Source organism: Nymphalis io, chromosome 23 (genome assembly GCF_905147045.1).
Source record: "Nymphalis io chromosome 23, ilAglIoxx1.1, whole genome shotgun sequence".
Taxonomy (NCBI): Eukaryota; Metazoa; Arthropoda; class Insecta; order Lepidoptera; family Nymphalidae; genus Nymphalis; species Nymphalis io.
Genome location: NC_065910.1, coordinates 3,728,620 through 3,748,987, shown reverse-complemented (window position 1 = coordinate 3,748,987; position 20,368 = coordinate 3,728,620). Strand labels below are relative to the sequence as shown.

General features: G+C 31.4%; 1 protein-coding gene across 1 annotated transcript in view; it reads right to left on the bottom strand.

The window, feature by feature from the left end:
* LOC126777662 (uncharacterized) overlaps window positions 1-13,725 on the bottom strand; it is a 64,286-nt gene extending 50,561 nt beyond the window's left edge. Inside the window, exon 1 of the mRNA XM_050500783.1 lies at window positions 13,548-13,725. The gene's annotated coding sequence lies outside the window, so the exon portion shown is untranslated. The remainder of the gene's footprint in view (window positions 1-13,547) is intronic.
* Window positions 13,726-20,368: the final 6,643 nt, after the last annotated feature.

The following is a 20,368-nucleotide window of genomic DNA, read 5'->3' as shown; positions in this document are numbered from 1 at the left end:
ATGATTGAGGGAAATAAAACATATTATTTACGTTCATATCTTTGTTGCAAGTGTGCATGGGCTGTGGCAGTCGCTTTCCATCAGGTCAGCCTCCTACTTATACGCTTCCTCTTACATAAAAAAAAAATATAATATTGCAAATATTCGTAGGTTGAAATATTACTACCAAAAAATAAACAATATTTTTTTATTAATATTTAAAACACATTATATACTTAATTAAAGTTGAACAGTTTAGCCGTAAGAAAGAAGTAAGTTGTTAGAAAGTAATATGTGACAATGACAAATAATTACGACATTCAAAGAATAAAGTAAGTAAAAAAGTAAACTTGTAAATATCCCTTGTAATTCTACCTTTAGCAGCATGGTGGAACAAACTCCAAATATAGATTTGGAGTTTGCTTGTTTGCTGCTCCCATGCAAGTTTTCTCATGGTCATGGTTTACTTCACCGCTAAACACTAGACGAATTATTATATAAATGATCTCGTAATCATCTATTATAACCACTGAGCCATCTAGACTTTTATGAACATGTTGATAATAACATACGTTGATAGTAAGATATCACAATTGAGATACGAAGTAAGTTCTCACAGAATTGCATCGCTAAAAAAATTAAAATTAATAACGCTAGAAATTATGACAGTTTGGATTAGTAGCATGAACGCCAGAAGCGTTTCCGTGTTAAATTGCAATTTTAATTATCTGTGTGAAAAATGAATCAGTAACGCAATGTCACCAGTGGAGCCAGTGACAAGACTGTTTAATCTTTCATTTATGTCCCATTATTCTATAACTTTTATATATAATAATATATAATTCCAAATGAGACGCGGATACAAAAATGTAATCATTTGTACAAAATTCAATCAAATGCTTGCAATGTATTAAGGAAATATTAAAAGGAAGTAGTAGGCTTACTAAGAAAAATATTTTTACTTTGTAAAATGAGAAACAACAATAGAGCAGGCTTAATAAGTTTTGCGCATAAAAGTCTCTTGAGAATATTGCATGTACCAAACACCCAGTATTTAAATGGTTAGAATATTCTTCAGCGAGTAGTGAACAGCTCACTTTGTATTCTAACCTAGATTTGCCAAGTTTCTAGCTTTAGTAAATAACATTTGACCTTTGCGAGATTGCCAACTGACCTCTGCTTTCGTCGCTCCACGAAATTTTCAATGTGTGACATTCCACTTAAGAAGGTTTTAAAGCTAATTCCCTAACACCACTCTGCCCCAAAGGAATGTTTACGATGTTTTCCTTCATGGCCGACTGCAATGTTAATTATAAACACGGATTTAACCACGCATTCTAGGATTAAGTTCTAAGTTTTCTATCCACTAAGCTATCACGTGGTCTTGGTAGTAAAGTAATACCTCTTTGGAGGTTTGAGCTTAGTCCGCCGTGCTGCTCTAATACAATGGTACACTTGTGGTAGAATTTCAGAAAAATTAGGCACGTGCACGTTTCCTCATGATGTTTTCCCCTACATTGATTGGATCTAGTATGAAACAACAAATATGATCTCTCAAACAGAATGAAATTATTTTATAATTGTATCATATATAAACCATTGTTTGCTTTTGACAATATAAAGGCTTTATCATGTGATTGTTACGTGCCATGTCTCAACAAAAACTTTATTTACGATTTCAATATATATTATAGTCAAAAAATGGCAGATATGTAAAGCCAATTATACAATACAAGTCAGAATTTATTTTCGAAAAAAATATCAATAGGTAAGTCACGGAATGCTCTTTTGTTATACATTGATTTATTTAAGACTTTTGTTTTTGTGCACTTGTTAAGAAGCTAGCTAAGTATGGCATAATAGAAGCCGCATTAAATAAACTATTTCTGACTGGATATGTAAATATAAAGAGTAGGTTTTATGGTACCACAAGGATATTTATTTTATTACAATTAGCTTATCCACTCTTTTACGTGTTCTCCAAATACAAATTTTCAAATAAGATTTCAGTTTAAAGAAAATTATTAAAGTATTTATTTATGTAGATATTTTATTTATCAAAACTGGAAATGATACTTTAAAATATTGTTCATAAAATGTTGCCTGTGGACGCAAAATATTACTATCACTTTATACAAAGTGAAATTTCACTCACTAAATTTAAAATATTAAACGCATATGAATATGAACGAAACATTTGAATTATTCGTGGTTTTAAATACAACTGTATGTATTTTCATCTACTGATGAAGTGTGTGTTGTTATCATAAGTTTTGTATCGGCTTTTGTTTTCGAATTGTTAATTGGCAGATCAAAAATTTTAGAGTAAAAATGTTTTATGAAATCATTCCAACGAAAAATTGGAATTTCAATATCTACAATTTGTTTATTATAAAAATATTTTCAATGAAAATGTTACATAAGATTGGTTAATAGGGATTTAAAATAAATGTCTATCAGACTTTTTCTATATGAACGTACCTACAAGTTGACGAGCTAGTTGGCGTGGTTGGTAGATACTTTCCTTTCACGCCGAAGGTTGTGGGTTTGATTCCCACCCAGGACAGACATTTGTATGCATGAACATGTCTGTTTGTCCTGAGTCTGGGTGTAATTATCTATATAAGTATGTATTTACAAAAGAAAAGTAGTATATGTGGTATATCAGTTGTCTGGTTTCCATAGCACAAGCTTTGTACAAGCTTAATTTGGGACCAGATGGCCGTGTGTGAAAAATGTCCTAGGATATTATTATTATTATTATATTTTTATTTTACATTTCCTCTCGTATGAGGTAACAAAAACCTAAACACACGGGCCGTAGCCAAGCGCGAGTAGGGTCTAGGTGATTGTATAGGAAGATGAGATAGATGAAGTCGTAAGGAACTTGCGAGTGAGGCGGCATGTGCTCAGGATGATTGCCTTTTGGAGTAAATTATGAGTATTTTGAGGAACCTGTAACATATCAAGGCTACGTTGTAGGCTTTTAGGTACGACTCCAGTTGCTGATATCACAATGGGAACAATATGGATGGTGTTTGCTCGCCACTGACATTTCAATTCGATTGCTAGATCTTGGTATTTTCTGAGCTTTTCCGAAATTGTCGACTGTATGTTATGGGTGTTAGGAATAGCTATATCAATAAGATAAATAGTTTTGTTAATTTTGTCATGAAATGTGATATCGGGTCTATTGAAATGTATTGTTTTATCTGTGATTATAGTTCTGTCCCAGTATATCCTGTAACTATTATTTTCTAGTATAGTGTTGGGTTTGTATTTATAATATGGAGTCTTCTTTTTTATAAAACCATGTTTATGTGCGAGATATTGATGAATGATGGCGCTCACTTGATCGTGTCGATGTTTATAGTCAGTTTGCGCAAGAGCTCTACAGGCGGAAGTTATGTGTTGAATGGTTTCAGGATTAGAATGACAGTGCCGGCATGTATCTGATTGGATATTAGGTGTGCGTATTATGTGTTTCTGGTAGTTCCGGGTGTCGATGACCTGGTCCTGAATTGCCAACATAAAGGCTTCAGTTTCAAAGTCATGGCGATGTCTTCCATGAAGGGATTTCTGTTGCCATGAGGTAGTTTTTTCATTAATGTCGGTAATACGTTCATTTTTTTGTAGGTTTTGATCTTTAAGGCTTAGAGGGGTAAAGTGTTTGTCTGCGAGTGTTACTGTTTATGCAGTGGAGAGTGTTCCGAGCGTTGATGAAAATAGTGTCTAAGAGATATGATTTGTTTGTTGTGTAGATTGACTACATCTATTAAGCCTCGTCCACCTTCACCTCTGGGAAGGGTCATTCTCTGTACGCAAGATCTAGGATGATGTTTTCGGTGGTCAGTTAGAGAAGTGTTAATGATACGTTGAAGGTAGAGGAGTTCACATTGAGACAATTTAATTATGCCGAAAGAATAAGTAAGTACCGAAATTGCGTAACTATTTATTACCGGAATAGAATATTTAAACGATGTCTGAATTTAGTTTTAAGTCCTTTTGCTCCTTTTTGATATATCTGCCTAGCTTGTTCAAAACCTAAGTATTTGTAGGTAGTGTACGGTTCTAGAGGTTAAATAACCTCTCCTGATTCTTAGATGTAGCTATTTGGGATGATTTTTCCATTTTTGACCGAAAATGTCTTACACTTGTCTATCCCAAACTCCATTTGAATATCGCTTGAGAAAGTTTGGATGATATCTGCAAGATGATGTAATGATGCTATTGTGCTACTGTATAATTTAATGTCATCCATGTAAGAGTAGTTTCTGTATTTGGTGCGGTGATAGAGTAACCGTGATTTGATTTGTTCAGCATATGGGAGAGAGGGTTTAGCGCAAGACAAAACCACAGCGGGCTAAGGGCGTCTCCCTAAAAGATACCTCGGCGTATTGGGATTTCAGCCGTTTCGGTTTTAACCTGTCCTGCGATTTTAAGCTTAGTTTTCCAGTTTTGCATAGAACTTTCAAGAAAATAAATAAGCTGTGGGTAAACTTTATAGTATTGCAGTACGTAAAGAAGCCAACTATGTGGTACGGAGTCAAAAGCTTTTTTATAATCTATAAACATGGTATTAATATTTTTTTTCCTAGACGTAGCGTGTTTCATGGCTATTGTGTCTATTACAAGCTGTTCCTTGCAACCTTGTCTACTTTTTCGGCATCCTTTTTGTTCTTCGGCAAGAATATTGTTAGTTGCAATGTGTTCGTGTAGTATTTCAGCAATACATCCTGTAAGTATTTTATAAATGGTTTGTAGGCAGGTAATTGGACGATATTTAGCTGGATTTTGATGGTCGGTGTCTTTCGGTATCATGTACGTGAGGCCCTGTGTGACAAAGTGTGGCATTTTGTTAGGTGTTTGAATAAAGTCGTTGATGCGGTTGTGGAGTAATGTATGGACTGATGTAAATTTTTTGTACCAATAATTGTGTATACAGTCACTTCCAGGTGCTTTCCAGTTGTGGGTCTTATTTAGTACCCGCACGAATATGTCAAAAGGTATATGGTTGAAGTTCATAGGCTTGACTGAATCAATTTCTTCCGGGTCTAGCCACGCAGCGTCTTTATTGTGATTTACTGGATCAGCCCATACGCTAGACCAGAAACTATGTATTGTGTTGGTAGGTGGTGATGGTAAATATTGATTATCTGTGCGTGTGTTTTGTTGTGAGGTAGATGACAAGGTTCTATAAAAATGTTTCTCATTGTTCGAAAAGTGTGTGTTCTGTGACTTTCTAAGAGTGCAATTTAAATATCTTTCCAACCTACTAGATGCGGCATTTAGTTTTTGTTTGAGGGTGTCAAGGAAATGTTCATTGTTTGTGTTAGGGTCTTCATGCTGTGAGTATATCCGGTGTTTATAATTTATCTTTTCCACTAATAAGATAAGTCCTATTGCCATTGTTACATTCTGTTAGTCTTCCAATGTCTCTTCTAAGATCTTGTATCTTTTTCTGTAACTTTTCTGCCATGCAGGTTCTTTTTTCTGTTGGTTATTATTATTATTATTATACAAGTAAATAAAACGTACTTGGTAGTAGGGCTTTGTGCAAGTCTGTCAGAGTAGGTACCACCTACTCATAATATATTTACTACGTTATCAATAAATGTAGGCGGCGGTGACGACTCACCGCTTGCCAGCCTGACTACCTTATATCATAAAAAAAAAACAAATTGTCTGTTTCTATGTTATCTTCTCTGGCTTCTCAAATTACAATCTGAATTAGAATTATTCCACTGGCCTTAATAATAGATGAAATCTTATTCTTATGATGAAAAATAGTTAAATACAAATTATTATTTATTATTTTCTACAGTTACATTTTCAACATGTCTGACCCTCTTAAAAGACAAAATGACATGATTATTGTTACATAATAACCACACTAAAGTTGAGCGCTGGTGCTTGCCCGGGTTTGAGCCAGCATGACGAGCCGGTTCGCGTGGTTGGTGGATGCTTGCCTTTCACGCCGAAGGTTGTGGGTTCGATTCCCACTCAGGACAGATATTTGTGTGCATGAACATGTCTGTTTGTCCTGAGTGTGGGTGTAATTATCTATATAACTATGTATTTACAAAGGAAAAATAGTATATGTAGTACATCAGTTGTCTGGTTTCCATAGTACAAGCTCTGTACAAGCTTAATTTGGGATCAGATGGCCGTGTGTGAAAAATGTCCCGATATTATTATTATTATTATTATTATTCGTTTAAGACTATATGACCCTGACAGCTTATAGCCACATGCCACAGAGCAATATGAGATATTTTTAAAATTTAAGTACTTTATTTCAATACAAAAAGACGATTTAATATAATAGTTGGATTGCTTTATTTTATTCGAACACTCAATGCAAATTTTTCGTCTTTTTGACTCACAATTTAAAAATATATATATATGAAAAAAAAAGTTACAAATAAAATGAAAAATCCACACAATTCACGATTTTTTCTGATTTTTTTCAGCGTCAATACACTCGTTTAATTCAAACAGAGACAAACTGTCAGGAATAATTGGTTCAAAAAATTTGTACTGAAAATTTTATGTACGAAAATTCGGAATTTCAATAGTGCTTACAGCTACGCTATTTTGTTATAGAATTCTTTATCAATTGTGTTGCCTTTTCCACGGGTTAAAAGTTAGAAAACTATCGATTCAATTAAAAAACAATGTTTCGTTCTCGCTTTTATTTTATTGGACTTTTAAAGGGTTTATTATTAAAAAAACAGCATGTCAAACTGTAAGCTTTTTACTTTTTGTGACTAATTAAATATATATTTTTGTGTTATAGTAAAAAGGTAAAATAAGAAATTATATTCACCAAAAATACACAAAATAAATGCAGAACATAAAAATATAAAATAACGTATCATCACAATTTGATGAAAAGGTCGTAACTTTAGCTCATGTTTCTTTTCAGTCTAGTTTCATTTGCTGCGAGCAAGCGCTTTTTATGCATAAAAAAAATAATCATGTATTATTGTAAAAAATACTTATTAACTTACACTACGCAATAAATTATGAACATAATTAATCAAAAAATAAGCTGAATTAATGCTGAGATGGCCCAGTGGAGTATTGGATAAGATTAGCAGAGCAAATTCCAAAACCTTAAGAGGAGAGGAGACGCTAATTAAGTTCTGGTACATTTAAGGATTGCTTCTCTTTTCTTTTGTTAAGATTGTCACTGTAAGAAAAAATAATGAGGAATAATAAGTGTCACCTTCAATAATGGAATCCAATAAGTAATATCCTACCAGTGTTATCTTTTATTGTACTAGCTAACCCTCTCTTGAAAGCAAATCTTAGCAATACGTAATATTGATGTTAGCACAATAGATAAGTGGTATCTAACTGGGGGAATTTCCCGAGAGAGATTCTTTTATGTTTAAATTTAGAATAATATAAAAAACTATGAAATATATAACGTTAATAATCTCTAACATTATGTAAGTTTAACTGACATTAACTGAATTTCGGACAAAGCAGCAGCGGACACAACTAGTAAAATATGTATTTATAACATAAATGCGCTTTTATTAATAAACTCATATTAGAAGGTCATTACGCAATACGGGACGTCAATTAAGAATAAAAAATAAGTATAAAAGGTCGTAGTAGAATTATGTTATTTTATAGCTGAACATAAAAAAACTGAATATTTCCGTATATTTTATGATAATTAAATAAATTATTTATTTGATTATATATTAACTTTATTCTTTCAGCTCTTTCTATTGTAACAAATGCATAACGTAACTTACATATGTATCGTTAAATTGAAAGTAAAGAAACATACTGTAAATGTTCCAGTACTGAATAAAGTCTTCCTCGGCTCTTGTGGAGAAGTTTTGGAACTTATCCCACCTGAGAAGTTTAGGAGCTTCGGATTGGATACAACAAAATCATTGGACACATATAGTTTTCCTTTGCCACAAAGCACTACATAAATAGGCACATATTAAGCACATGAAAAATTGTGGTTTGTTTGGGTTTGAACCTGCAATCTCCGGTTAAGATACAACTATATACACTGAGCCATAACGCCTCTTAATTTCATAAATACAGTAAAATACAACTTTTACACTTATAAATAAGATTACATACGACCTTTTTACTACCATTGATGAAGTGTGTTAGATGATAAGAAGGGAAATTGCGTGACCTGCAATTAATTACATTATCAGGCATCGTGCGGACAGCAAGTGTTAACGAACAGCCCAACGTTACCTTGCACCTTCGTTACATGTTCGTGGTATTTAATAACAATTACCATTAAATAACTTCATACTTTGTTAAAGATAGGTAGATATATAAAGACAGATAGATATGTAACTTTATTACACGTATATTTTGTTAATTTTTTTAATTTAATCGATCTCATAATTATCCTGTATATTGTCTGAAGAAGCTATCAAAGCTAATAAGAAATTATTTTATGTTTTGTTTGATATTTTTATCACAATCAGCTCTTTGTTTTTCCAAGAAATATATAAAATCTTAAGGGAGAATTTTAAAAAAGAATAAGAAAATGCTTAATTCCTTCCCACTGTTGTATTTAAACTATTTTCGTTTTGTTTTTTCTTGTTAGTTCTGATTTATAGAATTGTATGCCACTTATTTCAAGATGATTTTAGCCTAGCTATTAAATTATACTTAAGAAAGAATAGCTTGCATTTCTCGCTATTAAAATAATAATGGCATTATATATATTGTCGGGCCGGTTGGCGTTGTTGGTAGATACTTGCCTTTCACGCCGAAGGTTGTGGATTCAATCCTTACCCAGGACAGACATTTGTGTGCATGAACATGTCCGTTTATCCTGAGTCTGGGTGTCTTATAAGTATATTAATATTTATATTTAATAATTATGTAGTGTATAAAAATATATAACAGCAATAGAGTAATGTTACATCTTTAAAAAACAACTTGTGATTATCCTGGATTCTAACAAACGTATATATATATATATATATATATATATATATATATATATATATATATAAACGTATATATATATATATATATATATATATACGTTTATATTTTTCCGTTATATACTACACCTTCTCCTCAAAAGGGAGAGGAGGCCTTAGCCCAGCAGTGGGACATTAACAGGCTGTTACTGTATACTACACATATATTTTTTCATTATTCAATGAGAAAAAGGTTTAAGCTAACATCGAATTATACGAATTACCTTTGTAATCTTCGGAGAATATTGTGAGGTAAGCACACATTTAATCTGGCAAAGCTTACCTTACATAATTACTACTGTTATTAATGAATTAATTTTCTAGACTACATTTAACAAAAAGATTTTATATGACATTATCAAAATCTTTTACGAATAAATATTGAAAAAACTCGAAATGGCAGACTGGTTAAATCTTAACATCTCTTGGAAAACTATGTGTTTCATCCGACACAAAAATGGTTACATCATTTTTGTGTCGGATGAAAATGTCCACATACATTGTCCAACCAACATACGTTGGAGCAGCGTGGTGGAATAGGATTCAAAAATAATATGGGACCATAACCTTGCTTGTCTGGGCGTGAACTTGCAATCATCGCTCATCCATTCAACTGTTTTAACCACTAGGCCGCCTTTGCTTGCCTAAAATATAAATATATATATTTTTAATTCTCCTCAAATAAGCCGTAAGTAATGAAAATAAAATATAAATAGAACGTTTTTCTTATCAAAATGATAGCTGGCACCCGTAAATATGTCAGAATAAATTAATCGAATTGGGTCAAACTTAAATTAATTTGAGTGTCAAAGATTACAAATATCTGTTTATTTTGTTACAATTTGCTTTCCTTATTTTTATACGTATAAAATAATTAATATGTATCTTTATTATGAAACAAATAAGAACTTGTTATCAATAAGATATGAATATTCAGGAACTGGAAAAACGTCGCTGCGTAAGTAAAAACAGTATTGCAGTCCATATTCAACATTAAGCCATTAATAATTGTTATAGAAATGTTGTTATTATATTAATTATAAAACTTTTTTTAAGCCCCGACTCAACGATTCTTTACAGCTTACATCCCGTCAACAACTAGAATAGAGCTAAAGATCTTCATACAGCTCAACAGATTTTCAAAAAACACACTCGTACAAGTCACCTATCAAACGAAAAAAAAACTAATTCATCAGTTCGAAGCTACGATGCCAGAAACATACACACATGTTAAGCTTATAATATCCCTCTTTTTGCTTCAGGGGTTAAAAAAGATACCTAAGCAGATAAGGCACATCTCTTTCAAACATAGGGGTCATACCTTACACAGCTAATGCAGGGAATACATTGTATAAATACTTAACCCACATTGGTTCGAGGCACACTAGTACATGGTACCGACATGTAAATAAACAACGCTAATCTTAAGCGAAGATTATAGGTTCAAGCCCAAGAAATTTAGTAATGAATTTCATGTGCTTAATTTGTGTTTTTAATTCGAGTCGTGATCAGCGATGAAGTCAACTATCCGTGAGGAAGCCGTCTTAAGTGTCAATGACGCAATAGTTTACGATGGCCTAGCGATGTAAAAGTTGCAGGTTCGAACTTGATCCCTTGGGATATAATCGTCGAAATGATTTTATTTTTTAATTTAGTATTTGTTTAAATACTTAAAAAACGAGCTAATCGATTGATGGTCACTTTGCACTGTAAGAAATTTAAAATAATTCTTACACCAATGCTAACCATGAACAAAGATGTCATGTCCCTTATCCAAATTACACTTATTATATAAACCGGATCACAGCGGTTATACGGTTGTAAGTATTGCTGCTTAGCGGTTAAATAAATTATGAGTGGGTGACATCACGGGTCTATATTAAAAGTTTATATCGTATTTTTTTTTTATAGAATAGGAAGGTGGACGAGCATATGGGCCACCTGATGGTAAGTGGTCACCAAACGCCCTTAGACATTGGCATTGTAAGAAATGTCAACCATCACTTATAGCCAATGCGCCACCAACCTTGGGAACTGAGATTTTATGTCCCTTGTGCCTGTAATTACACTGGCTCACTCACCCTTCAAACCGGAACACAACAATATCAAGTACTGCTGTTTTGCGGTAGAATATCTGATGAGTGGGTGGTACCTACCCAGACGAGCTTGCACAAAGCCCTACCACCAGTGAAATTAATTATTATACAATACTATTAGTTCACGTGGCACACGCCAGTGAAGCTCCTAATCGGCATTTTTAACAAACATCATCTATTTCAGGCATTTTACATTTTACAAAACATTAATGAATTATACACATAAATATTCCATTCATTGGTGAAAACTGGATACAAATGCGTTCAGCAGTTTTTGAGTTTTTCGCGTTAAGACAAACAGACGCAGGAGGACATTTTGTTTTATAATATGAAGTAATATAACGTTAGAAGACGTTTATCTCAACCAATGATTGAATTTTCAAATTGATGAATTGAAAGGAAATCATAGTGAGGAAACCTGCTAGTGGTAGATGAATATCTGCCATATGTTGCCACCAACTCGCATTGGAGCAGCGTGGTAGAGTAAGCTCCAAAACTTCTTCTTAAAATGAGGGGAGGTCTTAGCCCAACTATGGGACATTTAAAGGCTGTCTAGTTACCTTTTTTTTATTGCAAAATACGAAGCAGCAATCAATATTCTCTTTTTTTAACGAATAAAAGTTTAGTTACTAAAACCTTAGTAAAATAAAGCAATTCAATACTGTTATAAAATTCAATGACTATGAAAAACAAAATGGCCTCAGCGTTATTCTTAGAAGCAGGTAATGGATATCGATTTGTTTTTTAAAGAAACGTATTATATTCGTTTGAAATCTCCTGCTTTATGTAGAACAAAATTTCCGTTGAAATATAGTCAAGGACTATTTAAAAAACCGAGCTTTTAGTGAGCCGAGAAACGACGAGTGATTAGAAAATGTGAATCTGGACCGATGATTGATTTATGTTTTTCATTAATCTTGTGCTACCGGGCACTATCACTTCTGGTTTTTTATTTTATTTTAATTCGTAAATAATTTTTGGTACCTCTTTAATTTAAATAAACTTTTAGACGTCCCTAAATACATTTCAGTTACTTATTGATAAATTACTTTCAAATCACAAATCTAAGCATTGTAGTATATAGTGGAAAATCCATCATTTCTCGAAGGTAAAATAAATTGTATACAGCAATACATTATCAATAAAGGCAAACGATATTATATAACCAGCTAGTATTTTATATTAACCATAAGGTATCTTTGAGTCGAGTGTGCTGGGATGTAACTTTGAAACATCGATGTGACCGAATTTCCCTCAGGGCGGAGATAAAATTGTGTTCCGGTAACGATGTATCTCGTGATGGTTTATTTAAAATTGTATAAGATTTCGAATAGAATATATCGTTATACTTATGACTCGTTCAAATATATTTGACTATTTTATTATTTTACTTAGTTGTAGGGCTATGTGCAAGCCATGTTGGTTTAGCGATAGGTACCAAAACAGCAGTACTTGGTATTGTTGTGTTCCGGTTTGAAGGGTGAGTGAGCCAGTGTAATTACAGGCACAAGGGACATAACATCTTAGTTCCCAAGGTTGGTGGCGCATTGGTGATGTAAGCGATGGTTAACATTTCTTACAATGCCAATGTATAAGGGCGTTTGGTGACGACTTACCATCAGGTGGCCCATATGCCGCCTTCTCTAAAAAAAAGACACAAAGTCCAGGAGACTCAATTTATATAAAATAAAATATACCGTTAAAAGCTGTTATGTATTATTTTTATTGATATAAAGAATTAATCATTAAAAATCTATTATAATATGTCTTATATAAAACATCTTTATGTATTGAAATAAATCAATATACTTACTAGTGTACCCAGCAACTTGCCCTAACCTCGCACGATTCCTATACTATTGATCAATTTTAAAACAGATTTAAACAAGATATAAAATTTTCCGCAATAAGCTCAAACCTTTTGTTTTATAAATCGTGAGATAATTCAATAACATAAATTAACGCAGATGTTCAATCTCAAAAGACAAAAATATTTTTATACGCATATATCCTTTCAAAAAAAAAAAAAAAAACAAATTAATAATGAATCATGGATATTATCAAATATATCCTTGAAAGTTACATACTTTAAAATTTGTTAAATACATAAATATATAAACAATATATTAAATGTCTGTTATTAAGATTTTTTTTTAAATGATATAAAAAGTTACATACTGTTCCAAAAGTAAGTGCATTATTTAAAATGATTTATAACATGATAAACGTCTTACATAAACGTAATATATATTTTCGCAATGTTGATAAATATTGAATAAAATAAATTGTTACGAATTAAGTCGCGTTTGCTTATGAATTTGAATATTCAATCACTTTTTAACTTTAATTTTTACTCCGACTAAAATGTAATTATAATAGTATATATGAATAGAAACACTAGAAAAAACTATTAACTCTTTTGTGCTGCTATACCACTGAAATATTTATTATTCCTTAATAGTTTGTAACATAATAAAAAACAATTTACCTTAAATATCTCGACCGAAATATCACATTTTATTAAACACTCACGATTCACTTACAAATAATAATAAAATCTAGTCTAGCAAAAAAAACAACACCAACACTCACACAGAAGTTACACAAATTAAAAAAATATATATTCACAATTCTAATACATCGTAATATTGCGCAAATATTCGGACGACGAATATACGTCCTTCTAGCTTGAGAGTTCGAAACGCACTGAATAGGGTGCGCTTATACGAGTGAAGGAGCGAGACGGACGTATCTGAAACGCAAGGGTGTGATCCATATAGCTTATAAACTGTCCAAGTAACACGGAAGCTCTTGGATGTGTATGAAGCTTACGCGTAGATACTCATAATCGTTATTGCTTAAATATAAGCAGCTTAAAAGCTTAACACTTTCGCACCATACGTAACGATTCTACGCAAAATAAATCAAATTTTATATTGCTAAGTGTTTAATTAAAATATGCTGTAGTTATAAATATATTTTATATCTTAAAAAACGAAATATTGCTGGAACCGTATAGTAACTTTTTATTGCAAGAAAACTGTGATTTTTTATGTTTCTTTTTAATATTCGATATTAAATATTTCAGTAGCTTAGTAGTACAAAAGTGGTAATAGGTTTTTCTAGTATTACTATTTGTATAAACTATTTTGAATACATTTCAGTTAGAGTAAAAATTAAAGTTAAAAAGTTATTGAAAATACGAAATTCATAGGCAAACGTAACTTAATTCGTTACAATTTATATTTATTCAAAAAAGTTTCTACATTGCGAAATTATATAATACGTTTATGTAATACGGTTATCGTGTTATAAATTATTTTAAATAATATACATACTTTTGGAGCAGTATAAAACTTTTTTTTTTATTTAATAAGTAATCATACCAGACATATAATATATAGTATATTATAACATGCTTTTTTAAATGTATATTGCTATATATTTATTTAATAAACAAATTTTAAAGCATGCACCTTTCTATATATACATGATTCATTCAAGTCAATTTGGATTTTTTTTTATGAAATTGTTAAACGCGTTGAAAATTATTTTTTTCTTCAGAGATTATTTGGACATCTGCATCTATTTATAATTTATTTTAATATTCGATATTTTTGTTTAAAAACGATTTGCATCTTTAAGTGCGATGATGACGCGTTAGTTGCTAACTAAGCTCGGCAAGATATTAAATACATGTATCATGATTGCAGAGTAAAATGAGATGAACAACATTTATTCAAAGTTAAATTTGTAAAATTATTTTATGAAAGTGCTCGTTAAACGTTTTCAATAGCTTATCAATTTTATTATTAGAATTGATTGTAATAAGTATTTGGAATATCATAATATATTTTGTCTATATTATAATTTACCTTTCTACCTTTGAAGACATGAGGTCTTAAAACTAACTAAGCTACGCAATTAGGCGTTAAAGTATCGATCTTGAGCTTTCATTTCAAGAGTTCTAAGAATTTTATATATGAATAGCGTTTGTTTTTGATTAAATAAATGCCACATTGAAAATATTTGAATTTCGGACAAAATTTCTATGTCCATAATGATGTCATTGCAACAGAGAATCAAGGCTGAAGTCTTAATTACCAAAGGGGATTTCCAAACTGTCTTATTTATTAATAGCATTAGTAACCATTGTAAATTTATCGTTAGCTGTGATTGGTAAATCTAGAAGACCTTTACTGCTTTTTATTCTGCGACATTGTTTGAAATAGATAGATGTAATTTTGATCAATAATTGATTATTATTAATGATGATGAAAACTTTATTATATTATCTACGAGTTATCGCCCGCGAATACTCTCGCGTTTGGGGGGATATTAATCTTAGATTTATATTTATTTAAACTGTAATTCTTCTGCTATGGCCGTAGCAATTGAATTCAAAAAAAGGAAGATGTTCTCAATTGGATTGTATTTTTTATGTTTATTACTCAGAAATCCATCATTTATGATTTGATCAAAGATCGACAACGCACTTTCAAACCCTCGGGTATTGGAGATGTCCATGGGCGGTGGTAGTCACGTTTCATCAGGTAAGCCTGCTCGTTTGCTTCCTCTAACTTAAGAAAAAGATTTGGGAAATTGAGGTTAAAAAAATTATGGGCTCGAATGTTATTTGAAGTAGATTTTTTATTTTTAATCAGATCATTATTGTTTTCCATGTCGTAATTTTTTAGTGTTTTTTTTTAATATTACGCCTATTGCAACATTTGTTGGACATTCTGAATAAATAAATAAATTTGGACTGTATTTTTATTGTAACTGCGGATTATCGAGTTTTAAATAGGAATATGCATTTAAAATGTAGTTAATAAAAAAGACAATTATGCACTATTATATTTTATTCATTTTAATTTTGTCTATTACTATCATTATATTATTAAGCGTCATTATTAGATACGGCTCATTGTACAATACAAAAACATGTAGATGATCCAGTGGAGCTAAATGTTTTAACCAATTCCCTGATGCTGAATGGTCACCAATTGTAAAAAAAATAAACAATCATGACGAATGGGTGATATTAACCCAGACGAGCACAAAGCCCTATCGAGTGAACAGTTTTGTTCGTCATTTTATGTTTATAAAGATGAAAATCGACCTTCGGTGTAAGCATTGACATAATACATAACAATAAGAAACATACAAATTTCAATTACGATGATAGATTAAATTTACCAACATCGTGCAACCCGGTACTACACTTAACACTCCCCAAGGCACGGGAGTGTAAATACTTACACTACTTACTTATACTAACTAACTAACTTAAAACTAACCAAACAACTTTAAACTCTTGGCTGCTGTCGAGAAATATTTGCTTGAAAAACGCAATAAATTGATATTGGCCCGACCAGGCGATTGAATCCAGGTCTAGCTGCCTCATAAACTAATCACTCGACCAATGAGATGAAGTAATTATTATATCTCTGAGGAAGTGTGCCTATGTCGGGTAAAAAATAGCTAAAAATATAATATTAATTAAGACATAAATGACACATGACTCTATGACACTTAAGAATTATATATATATATATATATATATATATATATATATATATATCTTAAGTGTGTTAAGTCTTAGTTTACTGGTGGTAGGGCTTCGTCAAGCTCGTCTGGATAGGTACCACCGAGGGGGTGGTACCTATCAGATATTCTACCGCTAAACCGCAGTACTTGTTATTGTTGTGTTATTGTTTGAAGGGTGAAAGTGAGACTAAGCCAGTGTAATTACAAGGGAGATTTAAGCGATGGTTAACATTTCTTACAATGCTAATGTCTATATGGGCGTTGGTGACCACTTACCATCAAGTGGCCCATATGTACGCCCGCCAACCATTTCAATAAAAAAAAATTACTGATCATAAATACCGTAGCTGAATTTAAAAAACAAGCGCAAGTTTCTTAAGGTTACAAAATAATCTATGCGAAATCGACAACCGGTAATATAATCTGTTATTTCAAAAAAAAAAACAAAGTCTCAAAAGTAAAGTCAAATACAGTGACTCTGTTTATTCTATTTATTTGCAAAGTAAACAGAAGCAACATTTTGAGTCAACTATCCTATTTTATCTTCCCGAGTTCCGTGAGGGGTGATAGAAATCAATTGGTTAAGTTTCTGTATTGTTTTTCTTTTTATATAATACGTTCTTTATACACATATATATTTCTTGTTAACGCTATATATATACTATATGTCACTGAACTCTTCCGAAACGACTGGACCGATTTTGATAACATTTTTGTGTGTGTTTGAGTGGGTCCCTAGGTGGTTTAGAATGGACACGGTAGATGTCACTACGGTCGGGTTCCACTTTTTTTTCGGGACGTAGTCGGGGTGAACTGCTAGTAAAATATACGTATATGTAGTATTATATATATTAGCTTATCGCCGTCCACTGCTGGACGAAAGCCTCTCCCATAGAACGCCAACCATCCCGATCTTATTTAGTATTAAACATAATTTAATTATGTTATTATAACCAGCGTCATATAATAATAAGTTATTTATTAATATTTATTTCTCTCTTATTTTACATTCTCTTTGTTAAATAAGCAAAACTTTTATATAATATATTTATTTCGTGTATCTCAAAAACAACTGTAAAGATTTGTCTTCAATTTTGATATGGTTTTGATTTTTATGTTTGTCTATATAGACGTCTTTTCTGAAAAACACAAGTTTTTACAAAAAAATTAAATATATTTTTTAAGAAATTACAAGACCCGAACTCGGTCGTCCGGTTAATAAGTACATTCAAATGATATTTTAGTATGTTATGAACTAACACCTTTACTCTACTCTTACTCTAGTGAAAGGATCATAAGTCTTTTTTTTATCCCCATTGCGCACATAGAAGCTTGCGGAAATAAAGTGAATTTTTCATTTTTTCCAAATCAGCTAAACCACTATCACCACTAAATATTATGAGCTAATTTGCTTTTGCGTCAGATGAAACTCTGCCACATAACGTGTATCCATCAAACCGCATTAGACTAGTGTGATGGAACGAGCTCTAAGCTCTCCTTAAGAGGTCGAGCAATAGGATTTAGTAAGCACTTATATTATATGTTTATTATATATTGTACCCAAATGGTTACTTTTCGCCTTTCTAATTAAGGGTAATACAGATTAAGTAATAAAAAAGTAAGTTGTTCAGATTTTATAAAATTGATAAGCAAAGTAACAATAAATAAAAACATTATGTCAATGGTTAGCCAGGTTTTTTTCAGGTATTGGCAAGGTCATCTGATATTATAATTGGCTCACCGTTCTCACCCTTAGTTTAATATACTTGCTTGCTTTAAATAATATGTAACTTAAAACGGTCTTCTACTGAGCTTTATCAAGAGTTATTATTTACATTTACCTAAATATATGACAACAATTTTGAAGCTACACCTAGTATAGTTTTGAATCAATTATTGACATTTATTCTCTTGCTGAATTTCATTAAGGGGAGGGATTAGGTACTCTATGTGATTTTCTGTTATCTCGATAAAGTTTATGTAAAATTACACAACAATCGGTTGAGTAGCTTAGACTTGAAAGCGTAACAAATAAACTCACTTTCACATTTATAATATTACTACCGATTTATTATTTTAAGACGGAATGGAAATTATGTGATTCGAAATGTCACACACAATGGTAAAATTTTTCAACACATAGAAATTGTCGAAGAAAAATCGAAAAGTAAACAAATAATAGTAATATCTATCACACTATTGAATTACGAATGAACTGGAATGAAACGATCGTCTTCTGGCTATTTCTGTCTATTATAGAAAATAGTAAGAAATTATAAGGTTTTACATAAAAAACCTATTGAGTTTCATTCGTTAGTTTTCTTGAATCTAAGTATTTTAGCACAAAAACTAAGTGGAATGTTTTTATATGAATTCAAAAATTTTAATTTCAAATTTTGATTTATTTTAGTATTAATATATAAGAAATTCTATATTAATATAATAAATAAATATAAACGCTAAATTACAGTAAATATGCAAGTAAAAGATAAAAACTTAAAAACCAACAATTTTATTCATACTTAATTCATTCTTGATTGTATCTTAACACTAAAAATAAGCTTTTCCATAAACTTTTATTAAGAACATCATACGTGGTTTCCAATTAAGCAACATGACTGATCACATTTCAGATAACAGTCTCGGTGTCGGCTATTGTCGGCTTTTGTCGGTGCTTGATGCCAACCAAAGTTAGTGGCGTTGTATGATATTAATCTATCGCTGCACTTTGTGCATTTTATAGTTTCCGTTTGATCGTATTTCATGTTTGTCTTATTCCTATAATTCTGAACAGGATATGCTTATATCAAACGATATATTTATTTTTAAAATGTATGTATAATATTTTCTATTAAAAAGTTATGAAGTCTTTCTGACTACCAACTGCGCCGGAGATATTATAGTGCCGAAGTGTGCGGGAACAGATATTTTATCTGTATTTCTTCACTCAGGATAGTTCTTCATTCGTGTAGAATTGTCGTAGTACAAAAATACAGATATGTGACTCATATAGTCCTAAGTTTTTTTAAATATTACAATGCAAATGTGAGTTTGTGCATTTGTATGTTACGTTTAAACGTTATAACTGTTCAACCGATCATAATTAAATTTTGAACACATGTTTAATAGTAAATAGTAACAGGTGTCTACCAAAACAGCTTATCCAAATTATTGGACTTTTGATCTTCATTGTTGATTTCTTGAATAACTTATAAATACGTCTGTCACGTTGTTACTATCTATTTGATAATGTAGATACGAAGTACTAAGATACCGCGTATCTGTGTTACTTCGCTTTTTCGCTTTGTCGCGTTGTATTGGAAAACGGAAGCATATCGGTACGTCACAATCATATATTTGACAGTAATCAAATTTTGTATTGTACAATTTTCCTTCTTTACGGTTTCAATCCAAATCTGTTTGACAAGTTTATACTGGTGAAATCTTGGATTTTTCTGTTGGATATTATAGCAGTCTATGTCTGGAAGTCTGAAATTATCGGTTTGGTTATTAAATTTGTAAAAAACATTAAACTTATATATTTATTATACTTTATTATAATTTATAAAAAAATACTAATTACTTGTTTTAAAATTTAGTCTTTTTAAAATATTAATTAAATAAAATTGCAGTATTTTAAAAGCTTCTTTATGAAAAATAATTATCAGCATGAACTACCTTTGCTCAGCAGGAAAGCCAGTTATGTCTCGTTACTAATTACCACTTTTTTTACCTTGTGGAAACCTTCAGAAAGGTACC